We start from the raw sequence: 12,587 nt of genomic DNA on the forward strand, positions 1-12,587 counted from the left end.
CAATTGCCAGTGAGGCTCACCACTGTGAGCAGCTGTGGGAATGAATGCTTCCATCTTACGGAGGGGAACTGGACAGAATACCCCAGTATCCACTGCAAGAAGGCTCTAAGAAAGGGCTGAGAGTTACAGGGGGAGGAGAAATCCATTCCAAGAAGGCTTCCTGGAGGAGAAGTAGGATATGAGCAGCCTTTGAAGGACTGATAGGATTTGGAGGAGGGACCACCTCTAAAACGAAGTGGGACTAGGATGTGTGCCCACCCGGTGGCCCGTGGTGACTGGGAGGGGTGCCAATGATTCCTCACCTCCCTGGAAAGCAGGAGGCTTGAGCTCCATGAATGCTGGGATGCCTGCAGCTCTAACAGGGTTTGACCCTGTGATCTTCTATCCGTCAGAAAGTGCATGGGGAAATAAAAATAATGGAGAGGTTAATTAATGGTGCCTGCAGACTTCTTTTTAACCTCGTCTACTTCACTATGTCAATAATAACTCAAGAGTAGACTTTCCCCAGGATATTCCAAAGCGTGACTAATTGCAGTAACACTGAACACATTTCTCCCACTCCCATCCTCTCCAATTTGGAAAATGATTTTGCCCTTTTCCAGATATATGGTGGCGAATGGGTGAAAGCATTTGAATCTATTTACATAGTAAAAGCTCAGATGCTAAGATGAGGCACTATAGTGAATCCCGGGCACTTCTTTAGAGACCAGGCCCAGGAAAAGCCTGCCAAGTCGGTACACCAGTGTGGGCATGAGAACTGAACCCGCAGGACCCCCCACTCCTGTTTATGAAAATACTTTCTGAGAATTAATCTAAAATCACATATGCAAGAATTCTTTTTCTGAGAGTAAATTTAGCCTCTAAGACATTCATGTCATTTTTCCCAAGGTCATGTAAATATATTTATTTGTTCATTTTTAGTTAAATCCCAAGACATAATAAGGCTGTTGGGATGAATGTGAGTAGAAAGTCCTGTGCAGACCAGGCAGCTTTCATGGCCATTGTGGGAAGTGATGTGTGATGTCTGGAACACATCAGGGACGTGGACGACTCGTGGGCTGTGCTGCCTGCCCCAGGCCGCCGGCCCAAAGTACCAGGGAGGGAACCTGCCCGCGTTTACTGTGGGCCCCACGCAAGGTACCTGGGATATATTGCCAGAGTGACCGTCCTTTGTGTGACCCTGTTGATGATTCTGGGCCGGCTTTACGTCAGGCTCTGGCTTCGAGACTTCAGCTAATAGGGCAGCGAAGGCGGAAGTGCCTGCGCCCTGGGGCTAGCTCTCTTGCCAGCCTGGGAACCAGCCACCCCCAAGTAAACAAACCCAGGCTAGTCTGCCGGGTGAGGGGAGACACATGGCCCAGGGATCCCTGCCGCCCAGCCGATGGCTGGCCAACTGCCACACAGGTGGGTGAGGCCACCTCAGACCAGCCAGCCCGCAGCAGGCCTGCCCGGCCACAGCTGCACAAGTGCTCTCAGCTCGGACCACCTGGTGAGGCCCGTCTAGCCCAGCCCAGGTTGCTGACAGGGCAGTCGTGAGCTAAATAAAAGAGGATGTTCAGACACTCAATTTGGAATCGTCTCATTAGATAGCAAGAGCTAATTAATTCAGTCTTAGTCTTAGACTCTTCATCTTTAAAATGGAGAGAAATTTTGTACTTCAGAGGGTTTCCTGAAGCGGAAACAAGCCCTGGCCCATCAGAGGTACTCAGAATTTGTTTGTTCCATTCTTTTCTGTAGAAGATGACATGCTGAGAATCAGCCCCACTTTCCCCCCCCACCTTTTTCCCACTTGCCATGGCCCTTCAGGGGAGTGTTGACTCTGAGCGTGGCTGTGTGCCTTGCTTTGGGAAATGACACGGGGGTAGAAAAGTAACTGGTTTTGAGCCCAGACCGTGAGAGCCCTGGAGGGTTTCCAGTGGCCCTCTGGCATCCCCGCCATTGTTGTCAGAAGAGCGTCCTCTGGATAGGACCCCGGCTGCCGGAGGAGGAGGAGAGACATACCCTCAGAGCGACCTCTGAAACCCCCGCACCCGAGCAGTCCCAAGTGGAGCTCAGCCTAGGCTAGTCAACACCAGGTGACCTACAGGTCAGTGAAAGTGAATCATTACTGTCTTAAGCCTCTGGGATTGAAGGTCGTTTATTACACAGCATGATCGTGGCAATGACTGCCTGATACAGAGAATCCAGACCCACGGGCCACATTCGGACGTCTTTGTTCTGCATGGCTCTCGCCGGTATTCGGAAACAGAGCCAAGGGAAAGAGGGTATACGCAGGGGCTGCTCCCTTACTTCTGCCACATCTCTGCTGCTGTGCAAATGCACACTAACCACTACAGAGAGCCCTGCTGGGAGAACTGAGAATGATACGCCTTTCTACAACTGACAATCGGCCACGTGTCAGGCTGAGTTAAACCTCTATCTGCATCAGCGCCAGGAGGTGTAGGCAGTGTAGTCGCTCGCACCCACTCCCCAAGTCAGGAAACAGAAGCAGGGCAAGATTGAGACACACAGCCAAGGGCATGAGAGTTACAAGCTGAAATCCCGGGTTCAGCTCTCAGCGGTGTCTCCCACTCAGCCACAACTCAGCAGCCTCATTCCACTGGGTAAGCCCCAAATCTGCTGGGTTTCTGCTGTTGCCAGACTCAGGCAGTACTCTGTGCTTATTGTAGGGGCCAGCAGCAATGTCCCCTGGAAATATAATATTTCAGTTTATGAACTGAAGGATGCCCTTTTGCTGGAAAACATTTCCTTACGCCCAGATGTTGCATTCATGTTGGGTGATCCACAAATTACTTCTTTTCTCTCTTTTGAGAAACCTCTGTTGCAAATGTGCGGCAGAGTACTCATTTCTGAACACATTTCATCTTCACACCTGAGTTGGCTGCAACTTCAAAGAGAGCAGGTATTGTTAGGCAGAAAGGAAGTTCCAGGAATAGCCGGTGAGATACAGAAATTTACACAGCAGAATGATCAAGTGGGAGCTCTGGTCGTCCCTTGCAGGCTCCCCCGGCACAGACAATACTACCAGGAGGGGGTCGTACAATTTATTTACCAAACTGGGACATATGTAAAATGAAAAGGAGCTGAGAAAACAGGTGTAACCTGGGGCTAGTTCTGGGTAATCCAGGACGTGTGATCACCCCATCCCATCAGGGAACTTGACAAAAATAATGACAACTAACCTTTGTAAAGGACTTTATCATTTACCGAACCCGTTCACTGACTCTGCAAAGCATTATCAGAGTCATCATCTTACCGATGAGAAACTTGGGACCCACTTGCAAATGCATGTGAAAGCCTGCCTGTGGCGAGGTGGTGGCTTGAATCTTGGCTTTCTACCTCCAGATCCGATTCTTTCTTCTAAAGGTTTTTGGTTCCTTAAAACCGTTTTCATTGACCTGTACATAGAAGCCACTTGCTGTTTGCTGAGTCAATGAGTGAATATGAGACAAAAAATAACAAGTAACACAACGGTGCTGTAGCTCGTGATTTCGTGAAGGGCTCAGAGGCGCTCTGTAATGTGCAAAAAAGGCTCTGTTCAGCTGGAACTTCTCTGAAATCTCCTAATAACTTAATTGCTCCTTAATACGAAGGGATTCTGCCAATATCCTCTTCTTTCTGTTCTGGGGTTACTAGAAAAGAGTACTTTGTTCTTTCTGGCGTGGGAGGATTTGGTTGAGCTGTGTAATCAGCAAAGTGGGAATAATGTCTTTTTCCCCTGTGTTCTCTGCCTCCCTTCACTCCCTCCAGCTACCCTTCCCTCCGTCTGAGCTCTGAGATGCTTTCATTTGCAGTCCCCTCCTGCTACTGGGGTGGGGGGAGCTACTACCTTTTGTAAAAGTTTCAAAAGGCTCCCTCTTTCCCCCCACCCAACATTTCCACAGAGCTTGTGTTTGCTGTAAACACTTAAGAAATTAGTTAAGTGGTTAACTCCCCAAGTGCTTCTTTCTAACATAAGCCTTCCTTTTTCTGGAGACAAATGCTTTCATTCCCAAGAACTGGAGACAGCAGAGAGATGATAACAGCGTGTCCCGCGAAAATATTTTAGCTATGGCATCCATAAATACAGCTCTTTAAAAATAATGTTTTCTAGAAATAAACTTGTGCCAAGGAAGGAAAGTGCGCCCTGCTCCCTCTGCGCTCAGCCCTCAGGGCCTCCGCGGTCGCCTTCTCAGTCCCAGTGTCCACCCGGGTGCTGGGTGTCTGAGGGACCTGCTTTGATCTTCAGGAAGGCCTTTCTCCGTCCTCTTGGATTGCCTGGGCCGTGCCTGTCCACTCTGAAACAGTAGCCTAAAGTCCCAGCAAAGAACCTGAGGGCAGAGGGTGAGTCCCTCTTGGAACCGGACAGGGGAGCTCATGTTCGAGTTCAGCCCAGGCCAATGGCACCCGCCTTGGTTGACCACCCAGGGAACACAGCTGCGGGCCAGGCCCCCGGCGGACGTGGCAGTTGGCGTCTGTCAGGTAAACATAGACTCAGAAGTGAAACTAGAAACACGGGGCCCCTCCCCACACCCCTCGCCCCCTTCCGCCAAGGCTCTTGAGCACTCGTCCCCACAAGGTGTAGGTCCTCCTCGCAGACGCCCGGCGCCCTGGCCTTGTCCCTCCTGGCCCGTCCCTGCACCTGGCCTCCACCAGAGGCTCGGCCGCAGGCTGCCAGCACCCGAAGGGCTCTCGAGGTCATGTTCCCCCGGGCTCCGCTCTGAGGTGTTGGATTAGTCGGGGTTCTCCCGAGAAGCAGAACCGACAGGCTAAATTTAAAGATGAGAGGGATGATGGCGACACGGAGAGATGTGTTACAGGAATCGGCTCACGTGATCAGGGAGGCTGAGAAGTCCACCACTTGCTGTCTTCGAGCCGGAGCAGCAGAAAACCTGGGAGTATGATTCAGTCTGAGTCCAAAGGCCTGAGAAGCAGGGGCGCCGGCGGTGTGAGTCCTGGACCGAGTCTGCGGGCGCAGGAACCAGGAGCGCTGGCGTCCGAGGGCAGGAGAAGGGGGCGTCTCGGCTCGCGCGGAGAATCGGCCCCTCCTCGGCCGTGTGTCTAGCTGGGCCTCCGCACTGGGAGGAAGAGCCCCTTAACTCAGCCCCTGGTTCCGGTGCTGACCTCTTCCAGGGACACCCTCACGGACACACCCAGAAATGATGTTTTACCGACTTTCTGGGCACCCTGAGCCCAGTCGAGTGGACACATAAAATAAACCATCCCGGGTGTGATGGGCTCCAGAGCTCCCTGTGGGGCCGGGCGGGGGCTGGGATCCTGCCACCGTGGTCCCCAGGGGCACTTCCTTCTTCATAAATTACCCACACACAGACCCTAGTCCTGGGGGAACCTCGCCGATGACTCCAGTGTGCGGGGAAAGTGTGCGTTAGCAGGAAGGGAGTGCTTAAGGAGGGACCTCTTCCAAAGGGAGACCCCTCCGGCCCCTTTGGTTTCCCTGCCAGAGTGTCTGCTCGGGGAACCCCAGTTTCTCCCTGACACATACACATGATGAGACTCTCAGCAACCTCTTCACCTGAGAGTCCGCACCAAGGCAGCATCTACACTGGGTGGCGTCCTGCAAACCTGCACGTACCTTCATGGCTGAGTCCCTTTGCTCACTTGGCTGTCCATGTGTTCACGGAGGGCGTAGACTGGGTATGCAAAGTCCCCCTTCTCCTTTGGCTGCAAAGGGGTGTGAGGGGAGCTGAGACAGGGGGGCAGTAGGAGACCCAGCCATAGGAGGCAGGCCCTTGGGGCTCCAGGTGGCAGGGAAAGCTGGCATCTCTGTGGGACCTATCTGGATCTGGGGGTGGGGACACACACATACACTGTTATAACCTGAGGTTTCTGATTAGCTCAGCCAGTCCGATTTTAGAAAACATAAAGAAATGAGGTTGGGGGCAGGGAGAATAAAAATGCTCTTCAGGGCTAGCAATGTCCCAAGTGCAAAAGTGGCTGGAGTTGGGGTGGGCGTTTGCAACTCCAGAGGTGTCATGATGAGCTCCTTTGAAAAAGCCCCTACTGTGTGTTTAGTCTATGAAGACATCCAAGGGCAGTAGGAACCAGGAGACCAGGGGTCTGGCCCAGCCCCATCACACCCCTCAGGGGCACCTTGGGAAAGTCACATGACCTCGGACTTTAGATAATATGACGTTTAAAGTAGCTTCTGTATCTAACACTCCAGGATCCACTTCAAAACCTTCAGTTCTCAGGAGGAAACAGGCAGAGGGACAAATGACGTCTCAGGGCCACACCAGTAGCCTCGCCTGTAAGTGGCACCGCCAGAGCTCACAGCAAATCCCTTCCAGCAGGAAAAGTCAGCAGCTTCCCTGAGATATTTGGGGGCACACCCACTCCGCGAGGTACAGTTCTCCTCCAAAGCCTGACCATGTTCAACACCTTAACTTTCTGCAAAGAGACTATCAGCAGAAAGACCTCAGGGCTTTGGGGAAAACCAAACGAGATAGCGCAGTCCAAATACTTTAAAACAAAGTGCCCTAGCATGAAAGGGAGTATAAGTGGTAACTGTGATGGTAGTAATACGGCAATGCTGTAAGCTTAAAGGGCCCATTCCCCCCGCCTGTGCTTCTAGCCTACACACACACACACACACACACACACACACACACACACACGCACGCACGCACGCGCGCGCGCGCGCGGCACAAACATACTCTTAATATACTATGTTTCTTAGGTGGCATCTCTAGTATAGAAAAGCCTATATTCCCCAAACCAAAATCTCCATTCTAAAAATATCCAGTAGTACCCGTGATATTCTACTGCTTCTCAGAAAGGATTGCTTATGTCTAGACTCATTGACCATTAAGCTAAATGAAAGGGCCGGGAACTCATAAGCCAACTAAGCCCAGTGAGAGGCGCAATAGTGGTAGGCAGCGAGACCAAGCCGGAGGCCGCCGCGTGGGGGCCCAGTGACGCTATCAAGCACACGGCATAGGACCAGGTAAAATTACAAGTCACCTGGCAGTGGAAAGACTTTGTTACAGCCTGGAATGTGATAGCCTTTGATTTAACTTTATTATATTCAGGGAGGTATAAAAATGTCTTTGGTTGGGACAGAAACCAAGAATCTTAAGTTCTTTGTGGAATTTATTCCACTTATTCCCGGTTACATATGTAGTTTTAAAATTACCCAGTACCTCTATTCAAAAAGAAGAGATTTAAAAGAACTTTTGATGTCTACATAGTCCTGGGGATCTCACCGTAGCCCCCTTTATGCGCACAGGACCCTTGCATGCCATTTCTACCTGAGTTGGACTAGAAGAATACCAGGGGCACCAAGTCTATGTCTGCTCATCACCCTGGCTTTCCCCTGCCAGCATGTGCTAGGGACCTTTGCTGGTCCACAGGCATGTGCAGTGGGAGACAGACATTAATATGTGATGTTCCCACCCTGTCCCCTGTCCCCCCAACCCAGGTCACCCAATCCCGCTGGCTTATCTTCTCTTTCTCTGTCCTCAAAGAAGTTCTGCCTTAGCCTGTATACTTTGCAAACATTTAAGACATAAAACTGGCGGACTGAATAGAGAGACACAGGGCTGGGGTGGTGGGAGGGAAGAGGGACTCCACAGAAGGAACAGAACTAAAAGCTACATGGCCTGAGGCTCTGGGACACTTGGAGGCAGATTTTGAGAGTTAAGGGGTTAGAGTCTGAGAGCCCCTGCAGGGATTGTGTAAGAACTGGAGGGAAAGGAAGGAAGGGAAAGGGGTTTTCAGTATTTCTAGATTTAATTTGGATTCCCTCTGATAGTCTTCGAGAGGAGATTGTAATTATCTGTAATCATGTGTTGTCACCGGATAGTTTCTAACATGACATTGAGAGTGGACCACATGGGCCTCTGGATTATTCGGGTCATACACCGTCATCTCGGAAAGGTCTGAGGAGATTTAAGGGCTTCTGGTGCTATTTCGTCACCCAGCATGTGAGGAGCCATGTACCAGCTAAGGAATACTTGAATGAAAGGAGTTGAGTTCTGTGAACAAGGACCTCCCCCTTGCTTTGTGTCCATCCTCAGGGGTCAGCCTGGCTCCTTCGGAGGCTCTGTGGAACACACTCAGTTTTTACATTTCTATCCATTTGACCACTAGTGTTGCCTTAGTGTATCTGCTGAACATAAATAGAAGCATGTCTGCTCAGGGAACCCCCAAGTTCAAATTGTGTCTGGTTCATATTTGAGATATTTCCAAGAACCATAGGGAAGGAAGAAAAAATGAAAGAAAGGAAGGAGAGATGACAAGGAGGGAAGAAAACATCATCCACTCGTCTGTGCCAGGCGCTAGGGCTGGTACTTTACGCATTGAACACTAGTTAGTGCCCCAACAACGCCACACAGCGTGATTTAGTTTCCCGTGTTTTGGAGAAAATCGAGATTCAGAGATGTTGAGGCATTTATGCAACCAGTAGGTGGAGAGATTAAAACCCATTTCTACCTGGGTTTCCTGCCATACTGCCAGTCTGAGCCCCTGGGAACGCTGCAGTCCCATCCAGAGTCCTGTGGACGGGGAAGAGGAGGGGTGAGCTGCTAAGAGCCCCCCACATGAAAAACCTGCAGTCGGACAAGCAGAGTCCCAACTTGCTGAGGCCTGGCTGGGACTGACCTACTGGAGCATAAAAACAAGTTCCTGGAAAAGTATCCAGGCCCCTGTACCCTTGCTCTGTTTGGAAATGGTGTGGTCCTGCGGGGAGCGCTGAGAATCAGGAGCCCGGCTCTGCTCTGTGACCTTGGTGAGTCAAACTCAATGCACCAGTGTTCTGCTCCATAAAATGGAAAAATAGTATTTATTAAATCCTTTCAAAGTTATTAAAGAGTAAGATACATAATAAATGTGAATGTCTTTTTAAAAGAACATGCAAAAATAATGTATAATGTTTGTTTCAGATATGATTATATCCATACAGTAATAAAGTCGTTGTTCTCTGTGGGTTTCCCATTCTTGTAAAGTGGGCAGGGCAGACATTTGTGCTTCCATTTAGCAGATGTAGAAACTGAGGCTCAGAAAGTCTACCTACAATTAGTTTCTCCTTTCCTTCTGAGCCTTCATCACCTGCTTCCCTCTCCCCCTTGCATCCAGCACCCGCCTTCCAGGCCCATCACCCAACTACAACCTGAGGTGCCAAGGCAGTTTGATATACTTGTGGTCCAAAATGTCACCCAACCCATTGCAGCCCGGCACTGCTGGGCGCAAAGCAGGAAGAGAGCCTGTGGCCGGCCACACACAGGACACTGTCACTAATGGGGAGGAAAAGCCACGTAAGGAGCTTGAGCTGCCGGTGGCAGGGTGTAGACTGTCACCCTCAGACAAGAGGGGAAGTGACAAATGTAAGCACCCCTCAGCCAGGGCTCAGCAAATGGATTTACTACCTCCAGTCTCAAAGTGTTAGTCTCGTTTCCATGGAACAGCATTTATTTCAGTTTGATGGATGAGGCATAAATCAACCTCTCTATATTTGCTGGGTGTACTACACTGTTTCTTATTTTAAAAAAGTTTGAGAGGTAATTCTTCCCAGAACTGGATTAATGATGGAACATCTCCCATTACCAGGGTTTGTAAGACCAGGACTGACAGCTGTTTTAGTGCTCCCCGGCTGGGAAGGGTTTGTTTAACAAACACGGCGGGGCACACGCATGTTCCCCTGGCTGCCTGCTCCCATTCCCATCTCGAAGGATGGCACAGTGCCCATGCACACGCCGTCAGCTCCCTGCCGTTGGGCAGAGGTGCCAGGGAATTGGGGCTGTAAACTGGCATAGCAGAACACAGAGGATGCTTGGCTTCTCCTTTGCCTGAAGTCACTCAGTGCACCCAGCAACCCTGGGGCCCTGCATCCTCACCATATACATCCCCCAGCTGGCCCCTGAGTATTACAGGACTGAACAAATAACGCCATTAGGAATAGTCACTAGCATGTGTTGACTGCTTATCATAGGCCAGGCGTAGTATTAAACAAGCCCTTTAGATTTCTTTCTATCATTGAAGCTTCACAGTGACTCCTGAAGTTTCTCCAATAGATAATATTATTACCCCCTTTCTGCAGCCGAGTATCAGAGAGTTTAAATAACCTGTCCGATATCTCGAAGTCGTAAGTGGCAGAGCTAGGAAGGACCCGAGGGCAGGACCAAACAATTCACTGGTGAGAAAATTGAAGTGGCAATAAATAAATGAACAAATTGAAAATTGGAATGAATAAACTGAAAGGAAAGCAACGCGGTTTACCATGCCTTATCTTTCAAATTTGCAAACAAATACATATTTCTTACAATACTCAATGCCGGTATGGTGAACGGGGCGGGGGGGGGGGGCACACATTCTTTGCATTCCTCCCTGTCTTGCCTGAGGGGTTTGACCATGAGCAAGTTCACTGTGGATTCAGTGAAACCAAAAAATGACAACGGAACTTTGCAGGTAAAAGCGTTTACACCCAGCTTTATTCTCGTGATGGCAGGTCAAGAGCTAGAATCCCATCCGCCTCAGGGCAAGACTGCATGCAGCCAGCTGGTCTCTGCCCCTGGGTCCCTCCACTGCCTTGCAGCCCTTACCTCTGCTCCTGGCTCTACCTTCACCTCCAGCCTCCCCTCTGCCCCAAGCACTGGGTGGAGCTCTTTATATAGCAACACAGGCAATATTGGCTTATTGCCAAGGGGTGTGCAAGCATTAGCCTAGCAACACGCCGATTGCACCATCAAGTGGATTAGGGTCAGGTGAGGATCCTGGCCATGGGAACTTCCATTTTCCCTATACTCCCAATGAGAAATAGTGTCTCTGTCCCCTCCCTTGAACCTGGGTGGGCTCTATGACTGCTCTGACAACAGAATATGGCAGAGGTGACACTGTGACACTGAGACGGGCAGCTTCTACTTCCTATCTCTGGACACACTGACTCACTAGTGGCACCCCGAGCCACTCTGTAAGAAGTCTGACTGCCCTGTAGGAGAGACCATGCCAAGAGGCCTTGAGACCACATGGTGAAGGGAAGGGATTTGTGCCAGGGTGTGGGAATGTGGGGACGTCTTGAGCCCTCCAGACCAGACCAGCTGCCAGCTCACCACCTCAAAGACAGCCCGGTCAAGGCCATTTGGAGCACAAGAACTGGCTGCTGAGCCCTGCCTTAATTCCTGACCCGCAAAATTATAAGAGATAATAAAACAGCTGCAATTTTAAGCTGCTCAGTTTGGGGATGGTTTGTTCTGCAGCTGTATGTAATGGGAAGAGCTGGGGACCTGCAGTGTCAAAGCTTAACACTCTCAAACCCTACGGGAGCAGGGTACACTCAGGCGGACTTTCTGGAAAGCAGTGTGGTAATATATATCTAATTAGGATCCTTAAAAATGTTCATTTCCATTGATTCCATAACTCCCTTTTGAGGAATCTATTCTAAGCAAATAACCCAAAATGTGGACAACACTTTTAAAGATTTACTTTCAGCTTTATTTATATTAACAAAATTGAAGCAATCCAAATGTCAGTCATAATGGGAACTTGAATTACATTGTAATCAGTCAATGTTGTGTTCCATAGTGTTTTAAAAAGCTGTTTAAGAGTTTGTAATGACAGTGGAAAGGAGTCTAAATCATGTTTTTAGTAGTGCCTCTCAATGTTAAAAATATATATGTATATGAATGCTGTAAACAAACATGCCAAAAATAATAATTATGGTTGCTTATAGGTAATAGGATTATGGGTGATTCCCCCTAATTCTTCAAATTTTTCTCTACTTTCCTATTGATTATAAAGAGACTATATTATTTTTTTCTTATGAGAAACTACAGTAAAAACAAATAAAAGCAAAACAAAGGAGAAAAGCCTTTGAGATTGAGGCTACATGAGGGAACACTGAATGCCGGGGGGCATTTGGAGAAAGCCTTTCACCCAACTATAACCATAAGATATGAAGGCTGACATTCTAAGGAAGAAATTTGTCCCTCTAAGGATACCACAAATGTACACTTAATCCATAACAGTTTGAGCAGGCATTTTGTGAAGTTCGACAGGTTAGCGACAACCAGCTGGGTCCAAATCCCTCCTTGTTTGGGAAGCTGCACCCCCCCCACCCGGCCACCCTGAGTGGGAAGTGATCTATCCCTAATCCCAGCCCAACTCTGAATTTTCAAAGCACTTGATCCGTCTCCTTCATTTCACCATGTTCAGGGAGCACTGACTCCTGCCAGGCCCTGTGCTTCGCACAGAGATACACATGGTGGAGCTGGTTCTTACCTTCAGGGCATTTACAATTTAGTCTCAGGGCGTTTGGCACCTCCTAGGTTGTACTAGAAGCCATGTCCATGGCTTGTGTCCTCCAGCAGCCTACAAGGTACCCGAGGGCAGCAGCATCTGAGTCAGCCCCTCTTCCATGTTGCTCCTGCGGTACCCAGGCCAGGGCCAGGCACAGAGCAGGCACCTGTTAGGCATCTGTGTTAGGAGTGGCCCGCCGAATGCCCTGCCCACTTCTCTCTATGTTGTCAGAGTCCAATGTGCTAAAGTACATGTAGTGTCGCGGAAATGGCAATGCAACACACAAGCAGGAAGTTTTAGAGTCATTAATTACATGGAATGAAAAACACTGAGCATTTTCACATTAAGAGGAGGAAGTA

General features: G+C 49.5%; 1 long non-coding RNA gene across 1 annotated transcript in view; it reads right to left on the reverse strand.

Annotated features, from left to right (window-relative positions):
• Positions 1–12,587, reverse strand: part of LOC140850543 (uncharacterized) — a 55,763-nt gene that overhangs the window by 1,445 nt on the left and 41,731 nt on the right. Inside the window, exon 4 of the long non-coding RNA XR_012133475.1 lies at positions 303–381. This is a non-coding gene — a long non-coding RNA (uncharacterized lncRNA). The remainder of the gene's footprint in view (positions 1–302; positions 382–12,587) is intronic.

The sequence above is a fragment of the Manis javanica genome, chromosome 7, assembly GCF_040802235.1.
Source record: "Manis javanica isolate MJ-LG chromosome 7, MJ_LKY, whole genome shotgun sequence".
Classification (NCBI taxonomy): domain Eukaryota; kingdom Metazoa; phylum Chordata; class Mammalia; order Pholidota; family Manidae; genus Manis; species Manis javanica.